A 24,813-nucleotide genomic window follows, 5' to 3' on the forward strand; every position below is an offset into this window, starting at 1 on the left:
CATAGCAGAGTACGGACGCAAATATCCAGATATAGGCATTGGCAATGCAATGACCACTTTTCACACTTAAAAATAAGTCACAAACACAGTCGATTTCATCGAAATCCTTGGAGCTTCTCTATCTTGAGTTGCAAAATAATACAAATATTTGCAAGCTCTCCTCTCCGACTTCCATCAACTTCACCATCCCTTGTACACACAACTCCGATCCAATCCACTCCAATCCTCATGTGACCTGCATACTGTATTGGTTGTGAGTCCTCTCCTGGTGCCAAACAGCATGAAGCATCCTCTGCAGTTAGCTTGCATCATGCCTTGGGCTCTGACTCAGCATTCAGTGGCCGTCTCACAGGATATGATGCCACCTGTCAATCAAAGTATTTTTGCACATGTTTAATTGAATTTTTTTTTCAACAGTCCTTTGACTATCTTCTTCTACTGATTCCCTCAAGGCAGTTCCCCTACGGTCTCTTCTTTACTAGCTCCTAGGAGTAAGAATGCAACTGTTCAATGGATTTAGGGGCATAAGCATCAGGGTCATGATTAGGTTACTCACAGCAACTTTATTAATGTAATCTCTAAGAAGGAGGGATTAATGAGGGCTAAATCATGCAGTAACACCCTCCTCTGTTACGTCTGATTTTCAGTCTCATCTGTAATTGTCGTTCTTTACAGAAAAACATTTGAGTCATGAGAGAGTCCACACAGGAAAGAGGTCACATAAATGCCAGCATTGTGGGAAACATTTTGCTTACAAGTCAATCCTAGTCATGCATCAGAGAGTCCACACAGGAGAGAAGCCATACAAATGCCAGCATTGTGGGAAAGGTTTTTCTCAGAAGTCAATCCTAATGATACATCAGAGAATCCACACAGGAGAGAAGCCATACAAATGCCAGCGTTGTGGGAAATGTTTTTCTCAGAAGTCAATCCTAATGATACATCAGAGAGTCCACACAGGAGAGAAGCCATACAAATGCCAGCGTTGTGGGAAATGTTTTTCTTGCAAGTCACACGTAGTGTCACATCAGAGAGTCCACACAGGAGAGAAGCCATACAAATGCCAGCGTTGTGGGAAATGTTTTTCTTGCAAGTCACACGTAGTGTCACATCAGAGAATCCACACAGGAGAGAAGCCATACAAATGCCAGCTTTGTGGGAAATGTTTTTCTCAGAAGTCAATCCTAATGATACATCAGAGAGTCCACACAGGAGAGAAGCCATACAAATGCCAGAGTTGTGGGAAATGTTGTTCTGAGAAGTGAAACCTAGTGAAACATCAGAGAGTCCACACAGCGGAGAAGCCATACAAATGCCAGCATTGTGAGAAATGTTTTTCATCAAAGTCAAACCTAGTGATACATCAGAGAGTCCACACAGAAGAGAAGCCATACAAATGCCAGCGTTGTGGGAAATGTTTTTCTCAGAAGTCAGACCTAGTGATACATCAGAGAGTCCACACAGGAGAGAAGCCATACAGATGCCAGCGCTGTAGGAAATGTTTTTCTCAGATGTCACACCTAGTGGCACATCAGAGAGTCCACAGAGGAGAGAAGCCACACAAATCCTAACATTATATTTGTCAATAACGAATACAAAAAATATATTTTCAATCCAGCAGTGCAAAGAAAAGGCCTTTGTGATCTTATTTGTAAAAGTTGTCTGTCAATATGTCTCTATGTTTTCAAGTTGGATTTTGTTAAGTTTAGGTTTTAATTGCCAATAGTATAGATAATTGCTTTGGTTTGTCAGTTTGGCTGGGGATTGTGGGTTGTGGTATAGGTTAGGTAGATGGGAGGTTGGGATTTGGGTTGCAGCTGGTTAGAATAGTTATGGGAATTATAGCTTTTGCAATGTGTGGGATTTTGGCTGAAGAAAGTTGGAGGCCGGCATTAAGAGAAAGGGCTAGTTTTTGGGAATGGCAAAAGGGGGCCTTGTTACCTGTGGGGCAGAGACTGTGGGAATTGGAGGTGGGGGCTAGGTTTGGAAGAGGGTCATGTTTTTTGTTTTAGGGGTTTTAATGTATTGTTTGGATTGGAGTGGTCAGTTCTGGCTTAATCACTGAATTTCTATGTCTTCTCAATAAAGTTCTTTACTGTTTCAACACACTGGACTTTGATGCACAGAATTTCTGAATTTGCCCAAAACTGACCCTTTCTTCTCTCCTCAGTTCTCTTCTCCATTCCCAGCCATAAGAACAGCACAGAGACACAGACACAAACATACAGGATACACAGAGAGAGCTATATTTCCAAAGCAGAGCCTTCCTTTCCTGCTTTTCCCTCCTAAGTCCAGCACTGCACCTTGGCCTCCATTGCGGTCTCCTCAAAGGAAGAAAGGAGGGAAGGAAGGGGAGGCCACTGAACCCCGGCGCATACCTTCCTTTCCCACAAAGGCCGCCAGCGGAATAAGCAGCAGCATCTAGGACCTGGCAATCCCTGCGCATGCTGAGGAGGGGCCTTTGGGACTATATGCGCCTGCACAGTCTCAGCCCCAGAAGCCATTGTTGCCCTCACAGTCTGTTCTGAGGGAGGGAGGGAAGTGGGGAGAGCCCTTGTTCATTCAGAGGAATGGCTGGAGGGGAGAAACTCCTCTTCTCCCCCCAAAGAAAGGCAGGGGTCCTGCAAGGCCTCCTCTCCTTCTTTCCTTCCCTGCCCCCTCCTTGGGGGATTCCTTGGGTCCCGGGTACTTGGGGAGTTATTATGAGAAATGAAGGCCGGTGGGACCCTTGGAGAGAGGCATGGCCATGGAGGGGAGGGGGATCCAAAGGTAAAAAGGTCTTTGAGGAGCCCCCTCCCTTGTGGAAAGTGGGGCCGAGGAGAACCCCTCTCTTCTGATGCTTCATTTCGGGAAGAGTTTTGTGCCAAATAGAAAGCATTGCACAGGATAGGATTCAATGGCATTTTGCTTGGGGGGGAGTTTTCTCTGGAGTCCTGGGGGAGGAGTCTCTGGGGGGGGGGGAGAGAAGAGCCAAAATCCTCTTGGCCAAAGCCAAAAGGAGGGAGACGGAGGGACCTCAAAACTCTGGCAATCCCCTGTCAACCTGGGAGCTAGGCTTAGAGACCCACAGGATCCAGATTGGGCACCCTCCCTCACATACTTATCTTTTCCTTCACAACAACCCTGCAGAGGAGGACCAACAGAGAGACCCACAGCCCCAGAAACATTCCTCCCCAGTTCTGGGAGCATACTGAAAGGGCTTTTGACCCCCTTGAAGAGCTGTTGTTGTTATTATTATTATTATTATTTATATTCCACCTTTTCTCAAAGGAATCAAAGAGGATTACAGTAATAAAATAAAATAAAATTTAAGAAATACAATTAAAATTCCAAACCCCCAACCCTTCTCCCAATTATAAAAACATTAATCAACCCTTTAAAAACCTATTAAACAGCAAGAAAATTTAAAACTTTCATAACACAATACAGTAAAAAAGTTTTTTCGGGCAAGAAATGGGTCATTTTCTGAAGGAGAGGTGGGAGGGCAGGAACGATATACATCAATAGCAATTTCCATAACAGTAACGATGGCAAGGGTAAGGGTCAGGGGGAGGGGGAGGCAAGTCAATAGATCTAATCTAGTCTGGAAAGAGGTCTGTCTTAATAGCCTTCCTAAAGGCTTCCAAGGTGTTAATAGGATGCATCTCATCCGGAGGTCGTTCCAGAGTGAACCAACACCTTGTATCTTGCCCAGAAACTAATGGGCATCCAGTGGAGGGATTTAAGAACCGCTGTAATGTGGGCAGTTCTAGAAGTGCCTGTAACCAACCTGTCTGCCTTATTGTGTACCAATTGAAGTTTCTGAACTTGGAACAAGGGTAGCCCCATGTAGTGTGTGTTACAGAAGTTGAGCCGAGAGGTGACCAGCGCATGTACTACTGTTTCAAGGTCTCCCTGCTCTCCGCCCCATGTCTCCGAATGATCTCACCTAACAGCTTCATGTAAATGTTGAATAGCATTGGGGACAGAATTGCACCTTGAGGGACGCCCAACTTGAGGTCTCTCTTGGTCGAACAACTGTCCCTAAGTGACAGCATCTGGAACCTTGACGAAATGTAATACTCCAATTCCCAACTCTCCCATATGTTCCAGAAGGATACTGTGGTCAATGGTATTGAAGGCCGCTGAGAGGTTGAAGAGCACCAGCAGGGTCCCATTTCCCCTTTTCAAAGAGCTGTCGATGCTCAAACCGAGATCGCCGACTAAGGCGACCATGGACGTCTCAACTCTGTAACCCGTCCTAAATCCAGTTTGAAATGAATGTAGAAAAATCCATTCCTTCCAAGACTGCTTGGAGTTGAATGGCCACTGCCCTCTCCATTACCTTGCCTAAGAATATTAAGATCCAAACTGGCCTGTAATTGTTTCTGTCCAGAAGTCAAGGGGAAGGCTTTTGTAGAAGTGGTTTAACCACCGCCTCTTTGAGGCAAGATGGAAGACAGCCTTCCCTGAAAGATGCATTAGTTATGTTTTTTAGCAGCATCTTGATGGTATCTTCCCCCTGGACGGCCAGCCAAGACGGGGAAGGATCAAGAGAGCAAGTGGTCTTTTTCATTCTCCCAAGGAGCTTGTCCTCATCCTCTGTACTAATGACTCAAATTGATCCAGAAGAACAGTATAGACAGAGGCTCTGGACACATCTCCTGTTGCCTCTGTCGTAAGGCCAGCATCCAGATCGGCTCTCATCTGAGAGATTTTGTCTGCGAAGTAGTTATTAAAAGCATCACAGCAGGCTTTTGTAGGTTCTAATAAAGAGTTCAGGGTTTTGGAAGATATATATTAAATGGGGCAGTGTTGAAAGATATGTAGTTTGGCAAATGGGTGATATAACCCAAGAAAATGGTTTAGTTCACAGAGACTGGAAGAATCTTAAAGTAAAAGTTGAAAGAATAGCTGTGTATATGCAGAACATGTTCACGTCTATAAACTTCGCTGTCAAACATACTGGTGATGACCGGATGACAGAGAAGCGTTGGTGGGACCCCAAAAGCCATCAACCAACTGGAAAAGGAGATTCAACAGAGGGAAAAAGACCAAAGATTGTGATGAACTATCTAGAGAACGGGATGATTTTGATAAGGGACACTTTACGGTCTACAGAGGAAGATGTAAAGATTGCTCAGCGCACTCAAGGAATGTGGTCCAGTGAAACAGGAGGAAGCAAAGACTTTTTACTAGATGAGGTGTTAAGTCCACAGCCGGTAAAAAGAAACACGTGGTCAGTTACAAGGACTGATCCAGAGAAGACTCCTAAAAAGGACAAGGATATAATTGAGTTGATAGACTGGAAAACCAATATATTGTAGTTTGCCATTAGTATAATGGAAGATGAAATGTTTTCAAAACCATAATGGGAACGGGGCAAAGTAGTTGGAGATGATGTTCCATCAATAAGAGAAAAGGGTTAAAAGATTAAATATGTTTGATAAAAACATTTAAATGGAACATATAAAGATCTGAAGTTGGGGAAAAGGTTATTTAAGTGTTATTAAAATATTAAAACCCAACAAGTGATAAGGGATATGGATATAATATGCTAAACTTACAAGAAAATGATGGTAAGTTGTTATAACAGGTAGAACTGATATTAGACATATGTTTAAAAGGGGAACATACAGGAAAATACCAAAGATATTTAAGTTGGAAATGGTTATTGATAAAACAAGTATATGAAATATATCACATGTGTCACCTGATGTGTGTATAATGTTATATATAATGGGTAAGTATAATTGATAACTGGGAGTTCCTTCGACCATAGAACCGTTTGGTTCTGTGTCTCAATGAACCTATTAAAGGGGGGAGGCGTGTGACGGACTGACTTACAAACCAGCCAATCAGAAGCCAGAGACTCTAAGCCAATCAGGTGCTGGCTGAGGAGTTTGAAGATTCCGCTTGGCAGTTGGGTGGAGTCAGTTAGGGTTTGCAATCCTGAGGGATGAAGCGGGAGTTCAGTGGGAGATAGTGATAGAGAGGATGGGAACAGTAGAGTCCAAGAGAGGAGTGGGTTCCCATAGTTCCTGAGGGATGGTTACTTAAGGAACTGCTTTGTCCAGAGAGGGACAGGATTAGTTCTGGAGAGTCTGGAGGAGAGAGACTCAGTGGAACCAGACTCAGGAAGAGGGCTTTGGCTTACATCATTTCTTGAGTGATAGTAATAGCCTGTGTGGCGGAGTTAATATTATTATTATTACTATAGAGTTAAAACCAGACCTGTATATATGTAACAAAAGAAGACATAGTAACAACTCCATGTCAAAGATACCTTTGCCTATTCTGTGTTAAAAATAAACTTATACTGTATTCTTGTTAAATCAGCCGCTTGGTCTGTGTTTTAAAATCCATCCACACGACTGTCCTTCAAACACCCAAAGAGGTGTCAGGTCAAAATAGAAGAGAGGATTGTGAATCCTTACATCATCTATTAGAGATTTAAATCTGGTTCTAGGTCTTTTCCTGCCCAGATGGATTTTTGCAGGTCCTTCTGCCGTTCTAAAAATGGTTTGTCATTAAGAAGGATAGTATATTCTGAAATGAAAATAGTAATTTAGGCAGTACGTTCATTTTAACTGTCCTGATCCTTCCCAAGAGGGATAGGTTGAGTTTAGCCCATCTATCGAGATCTTGGTTGATATCACCCCATATATTTCTTGTAGCTGTTTCTAAAGAGGTCTCGGTTTTTAGAGGTGAACTCAACACCTAGATATTTGACCTTTTCTTCTACTTTAAAGCCAGTCTCCTCTTGTAGATTTTCCTGATCATCCTTTTGTTAAATTCATTGGTAACATTTTTGTCTTATCCCTTTTAATCCGGAAACCTGAATGCTGTCCCTATTCCTTTAATTTATAAAGCAGGGGATTAACACTTTCTATTGGGTCAGATAAGTATATCACCACGTCGTTTGCGTATAGTTTAAGTTTGTACTCTTCCTGCTTCATTTCCAGGCCTCTGGTCTTCTTATCTTCTTTAATGCTAGGACTCAAAGTCTCTAAAGTGGCCATAAATAACAAAGGTGAGAGGGGTATCTCTCATTACAGGTAACGCCTTCACTTTCCCCCCATTAATAATAAGTCTCAATGTTTGTTTTCTATAGATTGCATCTATCCAGCTGAGAAAGTTATCTCCTAGAACCATTTTTCTTAAGGTTTCCAACATGAAGTTCCAATTAACTTCATCAAATGCCTTTTCGGCCTCAAGAAAAATCATAGCTGCTTTTTAATCTGTTTTCTTCTCATAGAAGTCTATAATATCTATTAAATTCCTTGTGTTGTTTCTAAGGTGCCTTTTGGGAGGAAGCCTGTTTGGTCTCCGTTTATGATATTCTGTAGGGTTTTAAAAAATCTTTCTGATAAGATTTTATAATCGTTGTTAAGGAGAGAAATCGGTCTGAAATGTTTCACCTCCAGCAGCTCCTTACTTTCTTTAGGAATCAGTACAATATCATCTATCTTCCGAGAGTCAGCCGTTCTTCTTTGTGAGAGTCTATTCATGATATCTACAAGGGTTTAATTAGCTCTTTCTGTAAGCTCTTGTAATACATTGTGCTTAGGCCATCTGGCCCTGGCTCTTTCGACGTCTTGGTTTTAGTGATTGCTTCTAGCATCTCAGGAGCCGTTATTGGTTTATTAAGTTCGATTCTCTGTTCTTCATCAATCTTTACTACGTCTTTTCTGTCCAAAGATTCTTGTATCCTCTCCTGGGAAATATATTCTTCTTTGTGTAGGTTTGTGAAATATTTATATAAACATTCTTTCATATGTTTTTGGTTGGAATAAATCTTGTCCCCTTCTTCAACACTTGAAAAGATCTGTTTCTCCTTTTCCTTTTTCAGTTTCCATGGTAAGCATTTCCTAGGTTTATTAGCATTCTCAAAGTGTTTCTGTTTGATGTATCTTGATTTTTTCTCCTGGTCTTCTATTAGCCATGTGTATGTTTCCTTTTGAATCTTCTTAATCTGTTGTTGAATCATTTTGTTTCGGGGGTTTTCTTTAAGTACAGTCAGCCCTTCTTATACACGGATTTTTTATACACGGATTTAAGTATACACGGTTTGAAAATGTTACAAAAAAGTATAGATTTACCTTGATTTTCCATTTTTTATAAGGGACACCATTTTGCTATGTCATTATATGTAATGGGACTTGAGCATACACGGATTTTGTTATACACGGCAGATCTTGGAACCAAACCCCAGCGTATAACAAGGGTCCACTGTAATTGTTCCTTATCCTTTAACTTTTCCTGTAGTTCTTTCCAATTCTTTTCTCTATTTGTTTTCCTTTCGTAAGATTGCTTCATATAGAAACCCCTCATTACCGCTTTGCTTGTGTCCCAGACGATCTCTGGGCTGACTTCTCCATTCAGATTTTCTTCAGAGAAGAATTTAAGTGGGTTTGTTTTTGCTTTATCTAGAATTTTTCTGTCTTTTAACAAAGTCTCATCTAGTCTCCATATCAGTTCCTTAGGTTTATTCTTCAAAGACAATAAAATTGGGTCGTGATCCAATAGGATTTTTGTTAGGGTTTCTACTGCTTCCACCATTGTGCTAATAGTCGGGGAAGTGAAGAACATATCTATTCTCCACCAGGATTGATGGGTGTTTGAAAAGAACGTAAATCCCTTAGACAGACCATACTTGATTCTAATGCAAAGGCTGCTTTTAACTCAAAGAAAGATTTCCCTTGCTTTGAGTATGTTTTGTTGTCTGCTTTTCTATCTATCTGGGGGTCTATCAGTCTATTCAAATCTCCCATCATTAAGGTCCTATCGCACATATGGTCTGGCATTTGTTTTTTCTATTTTCCAAAGAACAGGCCTTTATTTTCTAAGGGTACATAAACTCCCACCATTAGGATCCTTTGGTCTTGTAAAGTAACTTCTACACCAACCAAGTATCCATTGGGGTCTCAGAATACCTCTTTAGATTCTCATTTATCCTATACATATGTCACTACACCTTTTCCCTTCTTTTTTGAGGCTGTTATGTATTCTTTCCCCAATTTGGCGTTCTTCAACAAATGAGTACCCAGACTGTTGGAGGCAAATTAGCTTATTGCTAATTAGCTTACTTGCTGTTCACTGCTATGATCTTTGGAATAGCAGTATATAAATAAAACAAATTGTTTATTATTATTATTATTATTATTATTATTATTATTATTATTATTATTTATATGGGTTTCCTGAAGGCAAATGACATCAACTCTCTGTTTCCCTCAATAATGAAAAAGTTTACCTCATTTTTTGGGCTGTTGATTCCTTTAACATTCGATTATAGGATGTCCGTCTTTTCCCGTTTCATCCTCATATTCTCCATCTATATCGTCCTCTCTTGTGTTTGGATCTGGTTTCCTAAACAGTTCTCCTTCTTCTGTTTCTTCTTCTAAGCTCTTTCCTCCTTATCCTCTTCTCCTTTTCCAGGGTTGTTTCTTTCAACTTTCTGACTGTCCCCTTTATTAAGTTCTTTCTCATTCTCATGTAGAAAATGTCTTGCTTTTTGTACCGAGTTGATTTGGTATCTTTTTTGCTTGAATTTAAAAGATAGGCCCTGAGTTACTTCCCTTTTGTGGTAGATTCCATTGCTGCGCAAAACCTTAGTCAGTGGTCCATATTCCTTCCTCTTCCTTAACACTTTCCCAGAGATATCTTTAAACAATAAAATTTCATTTTCTTCAATTCTGAATCTTGTATGAAAATGTTGTTGTAGAATTGCTTCTTTGATTTGAGTCCTAACAAAATAAACCATGATATCTCTGGCCAGTCTCTTCTGTTTTGCGACCCAGGAGCTTACTCTAAACATCTTGTCCACCTCAAGGAGAAAAGTTTCATTATCTAGGTCCATAAATTCAGCCAAGGCTGGTATTATCCTTTTATATAGATCTTCGTCCTTCTGTTCGGGAAGACCTCTTATTCTAAGACATCTCTCCCTAAATCTTTGCTCTAATTTAATTCTTTCTGCTGTATCTTCAGTATGTTCTTTTGTTAATCTCTCTATCTCTTTTCCCATTTTTTTATATTCTTCCTCCAGGAATGTCACTCTTTCCCTGGTTTGTGTTAATTTTGATGTTATCTTTTCCAGAGAGTATTTATGTTAAGCAACAGGGTGGACATTAAACCAACAGAATCCCCAGACTTTCTCTAGTCTTTAAGCTGAGGCAAATACATTCGATTGGTCCATCTTATGGATAGGTATCCTGGCCAAAGCAAGATTGTCTTCATGGACCAAAGCGACGTCCCCTTACCTGCTCACTGATGGAGAACCCGGCTGGTAAGGCCTGATCCCAGGTGGCTGAGCTCTCATCACCCAGCCAAGTCTCCATGAAACAAGCCAGGTCAGTCTCTTGGTCCAGTAGGCGATCATGGACTATGTGCATTTTATTTTTGACTGACCTGGCATTACACAAGAGCAGGGAAAGGGTCTGTGGCTGGTTTGGTATGCTCTCCAGCCCTTTTGGGAAAGCAGGGTGAATGGAAGGGGAGAGAGATATCTGTCAGGGTCCTAAGTGCAGCCCCTCTTGCAACACAAAAGGCAGTACTTTGAGAAAGGAACAGCTTGTACTGAAGAAGATACATGCAATAGAAGTAACTTTCGTCAAGAATGAAAGAAAGTATTGTCAAGAAAAAACAACATGGGATATAAAAAGGAGCCCTGGTGGCGCAGTGGTTAAATGCCTGTATTGCAGCCATTCACTCAAAACCACAAGGTTGTGAGTTCAATACCTGTGAAAGGGCCCAAGCTCGACTCAGGCTTGCATCCTTCCGAGGTCGCTAAAATGAGTACCCAGACTGTTGGGGGCAAATTAGCTTACTTGCTAATTAGCTGACTTGCTGTTCACCGCTCTGATCTTTGGAATAGCAGTATATAAATAAAACAAATTATTATTATTATTATTATTATATAGTCACAAGAAATATAATATGTATATGAATTTATTTGAAAGTAACATGACACAGCAAAAGCAATTGAAATGGCACATAGGTGTTGCATATAATGTAATTAGAAGTTCCTAAAAGCCAAGGACACATGTGGCAAGGACAAAGTGAAAAGGTGCAAATTGATATCACCTGAAAGTCATTAAGTGGACAGTAATGTATGATGCAATGTGAGGTAAAGATTGAGCCAAGTATGATGTGTCAATCATATTGTATGTACACGCCCAGGAGGTGGCAACTGTATAATGAATAGAGGGACAAATGTCTATATAAGCAACAATGTATGGCAATACTTTTTTATGGGTATTGAGGAGTATAGTAGTGTGGGTTTTGTGAGTAGTGAATTGTTTTGTGCATAGTGTATATATTAAAATAAAAGTACAGTGGTGCCTCGGGTTACGAAATTAATTCGTTCTGCTGTCAATTTCGTAACCCGAAAGGCTTTCGCAAGCCGAATCCCCATAGGCGCTAATGGGGAAAAGCCGCTTTTTGGTGCGAAATCGCGCCGAAAAGCACCAAAAGTTTTTTCGTAACCCGAAAAAACTTTTTTAACCCGAAACAGTTTTTTTAAATTAATTTTTTTCGTATCCTGAAAATTTCGTAACCTGGGTAATTCGTATCCCGAGGTACCACTGTAGATCTTTTTAGAAGACTACTGTGTTGACTGGTGTCTTGAGAGCTGAACAAGAACCAGCAGACTCCAGAGAAGATTGGAAGACATCTTCAGCCAATTCTCAGAGCTACTGGTCAAACTGGTTGTTCTTCCGCTGACCAGGGGGGTGAGAGTGAAAGCCAGGAGAAGAGCTGCAACTCCCATCATCCCTAACAAGGGTTATGGGCCCAGAGCCTGTTACTGGAACACCCAGCATCCACAGAAGCTGAACTTTCCTGGAAGAGAAAGAATGTTTTGTGGACGACCGAGCAGAGCAAGCTGTGTACGCTGCACTGGTAAGCTCGTGAGTGAAGTGTTTTGTGTTTTGGAAAAGCCCGAGACGAGGCAGCTGTGCAAACTCAGGAAGGACTTTGCCAAATTGAGTCACTGCACAAGATAAGATGGAAGTGTTGAAGTTTAGCAAGTTGAACTCCCACAATTACTCCACCTGGAAAGTTTATGCACAGTCACTACTGATTAAAGAAGGTTTATGGGCCACAGTCCAGACGGGGCTAACAGCCGATGCAAATGCAGCCGCCAAAGAAAGAGATAGCAAGGCAAAAGCATGCTTGTATTTGATGCTCGAGGAGGACATGATAAACGATGTGAGAGATAAGGGCTCCGCAAAAGAAGTTTGGGAGACTCTTGAAAGGCTACATACTCCAACTACAGCTTTTGCCAAAATGCTTTGGTCTAAAAGAATCTATAGACAAAAGATGACTAAGGGACAGTGTGTGGTTGAACATTTAAAGAAAATGCAAAACCTGTTTGTGGAGGCAGAATTAAGAGGTGTTCAAATAAGTAAAGAACAGCAATGTTACATCCTAATAGAGTCTTTAGACTCTTCATGGGACTCCATCACTAACAGTCTCCAGAATTTGCCTGAGACAGAACTGAGCAGAGACTTGATAGTAGCAAGAATTTTGGAAGAAAACCAGAGAAGAGTGTCTGAAAAAGAAGACTCACCGAAAGCAGCACCGAGACTGCACCAGGCGCTTGAGTTAAGAGAACACCAAGCAGCAGCTCCCGCGAGAGAAAAACGATGTTGTTACCACTGTGGAAAGGCGGGAGATTTGCAAAGAAACTGTCAACAATTGGCTGCTGACCAGTACAAACAGAGAGATAACAGACCGCAGACGCGGAACTTTCAGCAACAGAGACAGAACAAGCTGACATTTTTCAGAGGCAGTTGCAACAAGAAGGAGCGTGCCACAATGATAAAAGAGAAACATAGAAAAGATTCTAAATGGTTAATAGATTCTGGTGCAACTAGTAATATGTGTAATGACATTGAGTTAATTGAAAATAAGAAATCTGCCAATGTTAATGCAGTAGTTCTAGCTAATGGCAATGAAGTAAGTTCAGTAAAAGAAATGGGATCTGTTTACATTCCGGGGTTAAAACAAGAGTTTAATAATGTGCTACATGTAAGAGAGTTGGAAAACAATTTATTATCAGTCAGTAGATTAACAGACCAGGACTACACTGTAATTTTCGAAAATAATTTTTGCAAGATAAAGTTAAATGGTGAGCTGTGCGGAATAGGGCTAAAGAAAGACAAGCTTTATTTCCTAGAAGAAAATGTTGATCATTTCAAAGTAGAGAATGTAAACAATGTTGATAATGTTCTGTTACACAAGGATTGTATACATGAGTTACATAGAGAATTTGGTCATGCAAGCTTTAAATGCTTAAAGAACCTAATTAGTATGTGCCCTGATTTGAGAGTGGCAGACTGTAAAAATCATTTGGATTGTACCATTTGTAGTCAAGTGAAAATTAAGGCATATCCTGTAGCAAAAAGGACGCAAAGAATTGCACAAAGACCTTTTGAATATGTACATGCTGACGTTGCCCAAGCAAACTGTTTATCTATAGGAGGATGCAAGTATTATTTGGTAATTGTGGACAGATACACTAGATTTACATTTGTCAGAATACTGAAAAATAAGTCAGACGCTGGGCAAAGCTTAAAATCTTGGATAAGAATGGTTGAAAGAAAATTTGATTTCAGAGTAGACAGGATTGTAACTGATAGAGGCGGGGAATTTTTATCTAATGAATTGTTTTATTGGTTTCAAAAGGTTGGCATAACACACCACACAACAAATCCTGCATGTCCTAGTGAGGATGGGCTTGCAGAGAGAAAGATTCAAGAAATCAAAAAGTTAACTGCTTGTATGATGGCTGACGCGGGTGTAAGTGATAATTTTTGGGGTGAAGCTGTTTTGACAGCTGTACACATAACCAATAGACTCTATCATTCAGTAATAGATGATATTCCTTATAGAGTTCTATATGGTAGAATTCCTAATTTTAAATACCTAAGAATCTTTGGTCAATATGCATATGTGTACACACCTGCATGCTTTAGAAACAAAGGTGAACCCAAGAGTAGAAGAATGATGTTTTTGGGGTATTCTGGAAACAGTTACAAATTCTATTTAGGAGGAAAAGAAGTGAGACATTCGAGATCTGCCAATTTTGAAAGATATGCTGGTTGGGAAAAACTCCATGCAAATAAGGAAGTGTTTGTGAAGTTAGGCAACTCAAGTGAGGCAGAGACTCAGACCCAAAGCCAAGCATCTCCAGGAAATGGAGGGGTTATAGTAAAACCAGAAGAACCATCCACGAGTAGCAGTGATAGCTCCTCAGATAGTGAAATGTCCAGACCAAAAACCACACGCATGACAGAGGACAAGAGATTCAGTAAGAAAGCCACAACTTCCAGTGTAGACAGAGATGAGGAAGAGAGAGGCAGAACAACAGAGTTAGTACCTAGACGTAGTCAAAGAACTAGAAAATCTCCTGACAGATTTGTGGTGACCAATGCAAAAGCTTGTTTGGTTTTTGAAGAACCAGAAAGTTTTGCTGAAATAGAAAATTTTCCTAAAGAGGAACAGGAGAAGTGGTGTGAAGCAATGGAGTGTGAATTTGATTGCTTAGAAAGGAAAGATGTTTTTGAAATAGTAGGAAGACCCAAGGATAAAAAAGTCATTGGTTGCAAGTGGGTTTATAAAAGGAAAGACATGCCTGATGGTAGTGTGAAATATAAGGCAAGGTTGGTAGCAAAAGGCTTTTCACAGGAACAGTTTGAAAATTATGACAAAACTTTTTCTCCAACCGCAAAAGCAGAGAGTTTAAGAATGGTATTAGCAGTTGCAGGAAAGAGAGATCTGATTGTAGAGCATTTTGATTTTGAGACGGCTTATTTAAATGCCAATTTAGAAGAAGAAATTTTCATGGAGCAACCTCAAGGTTTTGAAGTAGGTGGTAGTCAGAATGTATACAGGTTGAAGAAAGCATTGTACGGTCTCAAGCAAAGTGCAAGAGCTTGGAATATATGCATCAATGATGAATTGGAGAAGTTAGGTTACAAGAGAAGTGTTGCAGATGCTTGTGTATACACAAAAGGAGATGTAATTTTGTTGATCTATGTGGATGATTTGTGCGTTGCAGCCAAATCAAAGAAAGAAATTGAGTTGGTGAAAAATGAATTGTCAAAGAAATTTGTGTTGAAAGATTTAGGTATGTTGAAGTCTTACTTAGGGATAAATGTAGAATGGACTGAAGAAGGGCATTGTTTGCTGAGTCAAAGCAAGAAAATTGAAAGGTTAATTGAGAAATGTGGTTTACATAGTGCAAAGGTTGTGAAAACTCCGATGACTACAGGTTTTGTGTCAGAGGAAGTTACAAGAGCTTTTGAGGATAAAAGATTGTTTAGAAGTGTTGTTGGATCTTTACAGTTTATTTCTAGCCATACCAGACCAGACATCTCGTACGCGGTTCATGTTTTGGCCAGAAGAGTAAACGACCCGAGAATTGAGGATTGGACAGCAGTGAAACATTTGATTAGGTATCTGAAAGGAACCATAGACAAGAGGTTGATAATTAGAAAAAGCAATGCTGATTTGGATTGTTATGTAGATAGTTCATTTGCTTCGGAATCAGGGGACAAAAAGTCAGTGACTGGAATGATTATAAGATACAGCGAAAGTCCCATTGTGTGGAGAAGTAGAAAACAGACAAACGTAGCATTGAGCACTAGTGAGGCTGAGTTCGCAGCTTTGAATGAAGTCACAAATGAGGTACAGTGGATAGAACAATTATTGATTGATTTGAATGAAAGCTTTAAAATTCCTGTAGAAATTCATGAAGATTCGCAGTCCTGTATAGCAATGGCAGAAACAGAAAGTCTGAAAAACAGAACAAAGTACGTAGGTGTAAGATACCAGAATGTAAGAGAAATGGTCCAGAAAGGAGAAATAGAGTTAAAGTACATAGAGACACAACACAACATAGCAGACATTTTTACAAAGGCTTTGACAGTTGAAAAACACGAGAGATTGTCTCAGTTGATTGGAATGACAATATAATTCACATACAATATTCTATTTCGGAGGGGATTGTCAGGAAAAAACCACATGGGATATATAGTCACAAGAAATATAATATGTATATGAATGTATTTGAAAGTAACATGACACAGCAAAAGTTATTGAATTGTCACACAGGTGTTGTAAGTAATGTAATTAGAAGGTCCTGAAAGCCAAGGACATATGAGGCAATGACAAAGTGAAAAGGTGCAAATTGATATCACCTGAGAGTCATTGAGTGGACAGTAATGTATGATGCAATGTGAGGTCTAGATTGAGCCAAGTATGGTATGTCAATCATAATGTATGTACACGCCCAGGAGGTGGCAACTGTATAATGAATAGAGAGACAAATGTCTATATAAACAATAATGTATGGCAATACTTTTTGTGGGTATTGAGGAGTATAGTAGTGTGGGTATTGAGGAGTATAGTAGTGTGGGTATTGAGGAGTATAGTAGTGTGGGTATTGAGGAGTATGGTAGTGAGAGTTTTGTGAGTAGTGAATTGTTTTGTGCATAGTGTATATAGTAGAATAAAAGTAGATCTTTTTAAGAAGACTACTGTGTTGACTGGTGTCTTGAGAGCTGAACAAGAACCAGCAGACTCCAGAGAAGATTGGAAGACATCTTCAGCCAATTCTCAGAGCTACTGGTCAAACTGGTTGTTCTTCCGCTGACCAAGGGGGTGAGAGTGAAAGCCAGGAGAAGAGCTGCAACTCCCATCATCCCTAACAGAACCAGGTCAAGACAGTGACCAAGAGAATGAGTTGAAGAGTTGGAGTGTGGTTGGAGGCCAAAAGAAGCCAGGAGAGAGTTAAAGCGAGATGTTGTCGGGTTATTGGAATCATCAACGTGGATATTAAAGTCACCTAGGATCAAAGTGGGGACTGAGTCTGAAAGAAAGAATGTCAGCCATGATTCGAAGTCTGAGAGGAACTGGGTGGCAGAACCAGGAGGGCGATAGATAACTGCAACACGGAGCTGTAGAGGAGAAAAGAGTCTAATAGGATGAAACTCAAAAGAAGAGGAATGATAGCTGGTGGGGAAGACAGAACTTGAAACTGGCAGGAGTTAGATAGCAAGATACCAACCCCTCCTCCTCGACCCTCAGGGCGGCTGGAGTGGGTGAAGGAGAGACCACCAAAAGAAAGGGCAGCGGAGGTTGTAGTATCATGGGCTGGGAGCCAGGTTTCTGTGAGAACGAGGAGGTTAAAGGATTTAGAGAGAAAAAGGTCATGAATTGCTGTTGCTTTAGGGGCAGCAGAGCGGCAGTTCCAGAGGGAACAGAGGAAGGGAAGCAGGGAGACAGGGAGAGGCCGAATGGGGATCAGGTTAGGAGAAATGTGGGAGCCATGGGAGGGATAGGATTCACTGCCCAGTGATTAACGGGGGAAGGTGTGACACAACAGCAAGGATGACCCTAGCAAAAACAGCAAGGATGACCCTAGCAAAAACAGCAAGGATGGCCCTAGCAAAAGAATGGAGACAAAGGAAAGTTCTTGAAGTAGAGGAAGGCTGTTAGGACTATTTGATGCATTGGAAGCAGATAAACTCACAAGGATCTTACAGAAACAAAACAAAACTAAAATGTATAGATTGATAGAAGACTGGGATAAAGTGCTGGACTATATCAAAAAAGAAAGGAAGACTGAAGGGCATAAAACGGATAAAGAGAAAACAAAGACGCAGCAAAGAACATAAACTTTGGAAGTCTTTTAGTTTGTTTGTTGTGGAATCTGAGGTTGGATGTATGGTGAGTTTGGATGTCATTTAGTATGTTTAACAAGTTTTGTCGCTTGTGAATATTTGTATTTGTCAAGTCTTTTAATTGTATCTGTGTTATTGTTGTTGGTCCCATAGGTTTTTTCCCCCCTTTTACTAATAAAGTTTTAAAAAGTACAGAATCCTGAAATCTAGAAAGCATATCCAGGAGAAGGTTTTTTTGGCCACACTGCAAACAACAACCTCCAAAACCCACAAAACAGTGATACCTTTCTCCTGTTTGATGTTTAACACTTTTTCCCAATGAAGAACCCAGTTGAGCTTCAAAAGCTTGTTTTATCTATTTTGTGCATTTTGGCTGGCCACTAAAGGTATCCCTGTTTTGTGGATTGTGGGTGTTATTGTGGTTTGCTGTATGGTCCGGCCAGCATGGCAACCTCTGGATATGATCCCTAGAGTAGGAATCCCTCTTTGTCTCATGGCTGTTTGGGGCTTTTCTCCCTCCCTCCCTCCCTCTCTGCCCCATAGAAGTCAAGGGTACTTACCTTTGCTAAGGTCTCTTCCAAGGGGCTAGGATTCAGAGACATAGGTTCAATTTGCATTACAGAAATCATGCATTTCAACACTGCTTTAACTGCCATGGCTCAATTCTATGGAGATCTGGGATCTGTAGTTTTGTGAGCTATGTAGCCTCTCTCAGGGAGCTCTAGTGTGAAAAGAGACTACAAATCCCAGAATCCCATAGCATTGAGAAATGGCAGTTAAAGCGATGTCAAACTGCATGAATTCTGCAGTGCAGATTCAACCATAAGCCATGTTATTCAGGAATATCAGTATCCTAAGGGATCTTGTAGCACCTTTGAGACTAACTGCATGAAAAAATTTGTAGCATATGCTTTTGTAGACTTGCGTCTGGAGTTTTGTGGAAGAGAGTCATGGCAACCCTAGTAGCCAGAACCTTCTTTTGTCCTCCATTTTGGGAGAGGAGAAAGGGAGGCCGAATGGAGAGCTCCCTGGAAAGAAGCTGTGTCTCTCCAGGCTGAGAGGCCAGAGACCTAGGAGCAGGGCTTCTGCAATTGGGGAGGAGTCGCTGTCTGAAGCATTGGACCTTCTGGGACCTTCCTTTTGTGCCCATGGAATACAACGGCTTCTTCCCACCAAGAACCCAAAATAGTCCTCTCCAAAATCCCTTTCTGGGAGCATTGGTGAACTGCCCTGGGCCCTACTACGTTGCAAGAAATAAAAATACACATTTGAAATCATGCAAAACAGCTCATGCTTAAATAATACATGCCTTAAAAGTGACACCAGATTCTCCCCATCCCACCTGGGCTTTCCTTTCAGGTTAAAATGTGGTGGGCAAAGCATGACCCACGGCTCCATGCATCAGGGACTTCTCTGTAACCCACAGTGGTCAAAAATGTCTGGGATCTTTTCATGATCTTGGGATGTGAGGGGCATTTCCGCCATGTTTTGTTGGACCCCAGGATCAATATAATGCCATAAAATGAGGTGTCCTCTGTTTGCTTCCCAGAAGCATGGCGAAAACGTCCCTCATGTTGATGTTGATGCTTATTTTAACCAATTCTATTTTATATTATTGCCTATTGTTTTATACATATTTTGTAGATTGGCAGGTTTTATTTTTATTGACTTGATCATTTGTATGTACAGCACTGTGTACATTTACAGCGCTATAGAAATAAATGATGATGATGATGATGATGATGATGATGATGATGATGATGATGATAAGTTGCACTCTCTCAGCCTCAGAGGATGGCCATGGGAAACCCACTCTGAAGGAACCTGCCAGGAAAACCCCTTCAGAGACTCCCATAAGGTCACCATAAGACCTGGAAACAACTGGAAGGCAGCCCCAAGAACAACATTGGAAATAGGTGCAAGCCTTGCCTTGGGAAAGTGTAATGACTGGGCTCCAGTCAATGGAGGTCTTCAGGCAGAAAAGGGAGGTTTATGCAAATGCAGAGTGACATCACTGCTACGGAAGGCTCTCTTGACCAATCAGAGAGCAAGATAAAGGTTCTTCTGGAAGCTTCCGTGAGAAGGAGATATAAGGCCTGAGAGACCAAGAGACAGTTGGGGGAATTGTGTCGGTTGGAGATGGAGAGAGAGAGTTAAAGAGCGGATCTTGGAAGTTAGACTCAGAATTGGACTCTTAGGTTTATTTATTTCTTTAATAGCTTGTGTGAATTGAATATTATATACTTACAAATATTGTACCTGCAAGACCCTTAATACCTTGTATGACTTATATTTTAGTTATATTTTGTTATTTATTATAATCTTCTCCTTAGAGTATGTACTACTCAGGCAGACCCAGCCATTTTGTGTTCCGGAAGCCATTTTGTGTGCTATTTGTGATTGTGAGGAATAATGTTCCAGAACGTTCTCTGAGGCCTCAGTTGAACAAAGGCTTCTCTTTCTCTCCTGAGGCTCCAGAGTCAGAAGGAGGCCAGGCTCCTTGGGCCAGAAGGGAGGAAGTGTGTCCCTTTGTGCCTCTGGCCCTCTATTTCGGGAGGAAGGAAGGAAGGAAGGAAGGAAGGAAGGAAGGAAGGAAGGAAGGGGTCTGTGGGGGTCTGAGGAAGGGGAGGCAGGGACCCAGGGCCAGTGGGAGGCTGGACTTTGGGGGCTGGGAGAGAGGTGGGAAAAAGACCCTCCCTTTGGGCCCTAGCTGGGGAGGGTCCCACCGGTCCTTGCCTGCCCCTTTGGGAAAGGAGACCCCCTCAGCCCCCTGGACTCACTCCTGCCATTCATTCTTAGGACTGGGACTCAGAGGAGTTTCCTAGGCATTGTCACCTTCTGCCCTCCATGGCCATTGGCACTGACCTTTCCCCATTGCCTTCCCTCCCTCAGCCCTGTGGACCTCCTCCTCCTTCGCACTCAGAGCAACCCTTCTCTACGGCTGAGGAGACGGCCTCTGACCCAGGGAAGCTCCGGCCAGAAAGGGCTGCAGAAGAGGCCTTTCTGGCGCTGCAGGATTCAGGGTCTTTGTACTGAAGGTAGGTCTCTATTCCTGGAGCTGAAAGAGGACATTTGTTTAAATGTTTCAGTCCAGGATCATTTGGATGGGCTGCAGCTGAGAGACTGAGCCCATGCTTTGCAGGAATAAAGCCCCAAATTCAATCTCTGGCAGCATTGTCTTCCCAAAAGGTGGAAGTGAAATTTCCAGACCCCAGAGACACAGTGCGCCAGCGAGTCCGTTTTATGCGGACTGTGTGTCTATGTGGTGTTTACTAGAGTTTTGTGAGGTATTTGTTTCACTGGGTTTATATAATAAATTTACTTATGTCTTCACTTCCCAAAATGAGCATAATCCAGGATGCAATCTTCACTCATAAACTTATACATTTATAAATTTTTGTTGTATAAGTGCAACATATTCAGCATTGTGCATCTTTTTAAAAAATATACAAGGAGAAGTGAAGAAATTGTGATTTTGACAATAGATCCGTTCAGAAACAATGCACACAAATGTACATGCCTCAATTTCTGTGTGGCTTTAGCAAGCAGAGGGAGGAGGTGCATACTTCATGCAACTGCTACGACTGACACACACAAACACACACATTTTGTAATTGTCAATTTTCAAACCGCTCTGATCTTTCTGGAAAGGTGGTAAATACATACATTTATTATTATTATTATTATTATTATTATTAACACAGCAGTTAAACTCAGAGATTTGTCTCTTTTGGAAAAATGAAATGATTATTTTCACCAGTGTCTAAATGAAAAAGGGGGTGAAATGAGGGGAGGTTGTGGATCAGATCCATAAAGTAATACAGGTCTTATCCAGCCCAGGGCCCAGAATTTCTCCACCTGGGATATAAATCATAGAATCATAGAGGGCAACTAAAATGGTGAAGGGTCTGGAAACCATGCCTTATGAAGAATGGCTTAGGGAGGTGGGGATGTTTAGCTTGGAGAAGAGAAAGTTAAGAGGTGATATGATAGATCTGTTTAAATTTTTGAAGGGATGTCATATAGAGGAGGGAGCAAGCTTGTTTTCTGCTGCTCCAGAGACTAGAAACCAGAACAATGAATGCAAGCTCCAGGAAAAGAGATTCCACCTCAACATTAGGAAAAACTTCCAGACAGTAAGGGCTGTTCAACATTGAAATAGACTCCTTCCTCGGAGTGCAGTCGAGTCTCCTTCCTTGGTCTTCAAGCAGAGGCTGTATGGCCATCTGTTGGGGATGCTTTGATTGAGAGTTCCTGCATGGCAGAATGGGGTTGGACTGGATGGCCCTTGGGGTCTCTTCCAACTCAACGATTCTATGATTCTATGTGGCAAGAACAGGACATTCCCAAGCCAACATGGCCAGGCAATAGTGTGGAAAATGGGCAATCTCTATGTGGGCAAAGACACTTTCAGAATTGTGACTTCTCTACATGCAGAAGGCTGCCATGGGAATTGGGGAGGAGGGCTGGATCCCATGGAAGGGGGGCAACCAGAGAAGAGAGAGATCCTTTCCTGCCCTGCCTGACTGGGGCCTCCCTGGGGGATGGACGGCAACTGGTTTGGCCACTGGGAGAATGAGGGGCCATCAGGCCAGACAGCCTGACCCAGGAGAACTCTCTATGCTCCAGTGTTGCTCCAGGTGGAATAGGCTACAACTGGCCATTCACTGACCCAGGTATTACCATGGAGTTGTGGAAGCCATCCCGCATGACCATTTCTTGCCTGGTGGGAGTGTTGGGTGCAAGGTATTGGAGATGAATCCAGCTGTGTTTCTGTAGCCAGAAGCAAAACGAAGACATTTTCCTCTGAGGGCCACTGGGGAACTCTGCAGGTTTCAGCAGATGATAAACTCATTGCACATCTAGCTATGGGGACATAACCAGGGCCTTTCCCAATTTCCCATCCCCTGATCCCCAGCTAATCTAACAAGGTATGGAGTAACTTGTGTAGGGGAGCTGCTGTGAGTCTATGCTAGGTCCAAGGGGCTTTGTTTGGTGCAGAGGGAGGAAGGGATGCCCACCTCTCAATTGGCCCAAAGGAGGCATATGTCACCTGCGTATGTCACCAGCAGGATGCTTGAACTCCATCTTTGTGGCTTTGAATGCTACAAGGTTTCTTTCCAAACGAAGCCTAACCCTGGTCTCTTTTCTCAGGAACTTCATCTTGGCCCCCTTGTACACTGCTTTGCGGTATCTTTTGCTGGAAGTGACCAAAGTGCAGGCCCACCAGGAACCCCCTGCCTACCTGATGGCTGACACAGAGGCCAAGCGGAGGGAGTTGAGCTCCAAGAAGAAGAAGCTGCCGAGGTGCAACAACTCTTTGGTAAATTGCCATCTTGACTATTAGTTTCATCTGGGTCACTGCTGGGCTGGCTCATGAAAGCAAGCGGAGAACAACTGTCCAAGTTTGCCAGAGGGAGTCTTGCTTAATGTCACCTCATTTTTTCAAGGGCTTTGAAAATGACCCATTTCTCTCTCCTGCTCCCACTTTCCCTCTTCTCCTCAGTTCACTTCAGTTGCTGCAAAATGTGTTCCAAGTTCAAAAGACGTGTCCAGCGCATCAACTCAAAAGAGGGAGAGGGGAGGAGAGAAAGGGGCAGGGCCTTGCCCTTGCCAGGAGTCAGAAGCAAAAGCAAACTGCTGTGCCCTTCCTCGCTTGTGCGATCTTCATCATTAACAACTCTGGCCATCTTGAACTCCTTCTGCTGTTGCTTGTCCACATGTGTCTTGCTTTGCCCATCTGTGAAATGCTGAGGGATGTGGAAGAATTTCTCTGAACCTAAATTGGGGATGGGTCCAGTGGCCCTCAAGCCCAGAGTACTCCCTAGAACTGCTTTTGAAATTAGGAGAGATATGGCTAAATTCACTATAATTCCTTGGTGACTAAATATACTTTACATGTTGGGGTAAGCAGTATCCCAGTCAATCAATAATATCTCAGAAATGGTCTAAATTTATTGTTTATCATATTGTATATTATATTGAAAGGATTCGAGACCAACTGGATCTCAAAGGATGTAGCTTTTTGCTTTCTTGCAGAATTTAAAGTTTATTTCCTGGACTGATTTCTGAAGTGTTGAAATAATATTTGTGATGCACCATGTGCTTTCCTCCCCTTTTGCTTAGTTACTCTCTGGATAAGGCTATTTTCTATTGCAGGTGACCTTTGCGGATGTAGCAGTATATTTCACCGAGGAGGAATGGAAACTGTTGACAAAGAAGCAGAAACTTACATACAGTTCTGTGATGATGGAGAATTATGAGAATGTGGCCTTTGTGGGTAAGGAACCTGAATCCATTGCCCTTCCTGTGAAGACTGAGGGCCCTTTCATCATTCACTGTCAGAGTGCTTTGGTTCCACTTTAGAATTATAGAATTAAAGCAACTTCCTGACAGTAAGGGCTGTTTGATATTGGAACACATTCTTTCCTCGAAGTGTAGTGGAGTCTCCCTCCTTGGAGGTCTTTAAACAGAGATTGAATCGCCATCTTTCGGCGATGCTTTGATTGAGAGTTCCTGCAGGGCAGTCACTTGGACTGGATGACCCTTGTGGTCTCTTCCAACTCTACGATTTTATGATTCTATGATCAGTTATGAGTAATGTCTATGAAGGGAAGAAAGGGGAACAAAAAATCTGCTTTTTTTCTAATGTTTCTTTTCCATCCTGAGCTTGCTTAGCTCCATGATTGATTCAAGAGGCCCTTTGTTACCCAAAATGCTGGAGTCTGGGGAGGACACCCGCAAGTGCTGTGCTTTTAGAGGAATTTGGTACTTAGCTCAATAGAACGAGATAGTTTTACTGGGGCAACAGTGACTTCTGGATCCAGCCCAGCTATAGCAGGTCCTGAATCAAACAGTATGTCAGAGGCATTTGAAATAGGTTTTTGTGTTTCATTTAGGGGGAAAGGAAAATACACAGACACACATACTATATATATAAGTGTTCAAGATCTAGGTAACAAAGGTGGGAGTGGTGAATAGATGTTAAAGGAATCTATTACCTATGTAGAGCTTTATTCCAATTGTTGAGGATTTGGAATGGGGAGAGGTCAGTAGTTCCTGCGACAATTGGAATTGGTGAGTGCATTGAGGTGCTTAGCCAAGAAAACAAACAGAGTGTCTGTCTGTAACTGGACTGACACTG

At 41.8% G+C, this 24,813-nt stretch overlaps 1 protein-coding gene and 1 pseudogene across 1 annotated transcript in view; both read left to right on the forward strand.

The window, feature by feature from the left end:
• LOC149286381 (uncharacterized) overlaps positions 1-24,813 on the forward strand; it is a 276,304-nt gene that overhangs the window by 184,529 nt on the left and 66,962 nt on the right. The gene's annotated exons all lie outside the window — the stretch shown is intronic.
• LOC149286387 (uncharacterized) overlaps positions 1-24,813 on the forward strand; it is a 29,577-nt pseudogene that overhangs the window by 1,609 nt on the left and 3,155 nt on the right.

Source organism: Sceloporus occidentalis, unplaced genomic scaffold, assembly GCF_023333645.1.
Source record: "Sceloporus occidentalis isolate IW3139 unplaced genomic scaffold, rSceOcc1.0.p SCAF_69, whole genome shotgun sequence".
NCBI classification, from domain to species: Eukaryota; Metazoa; Chordata; class Lepidosauria; order Squamata; family Phrynosomatidae; genus Sceloporus; species Sceloporus occidentalis.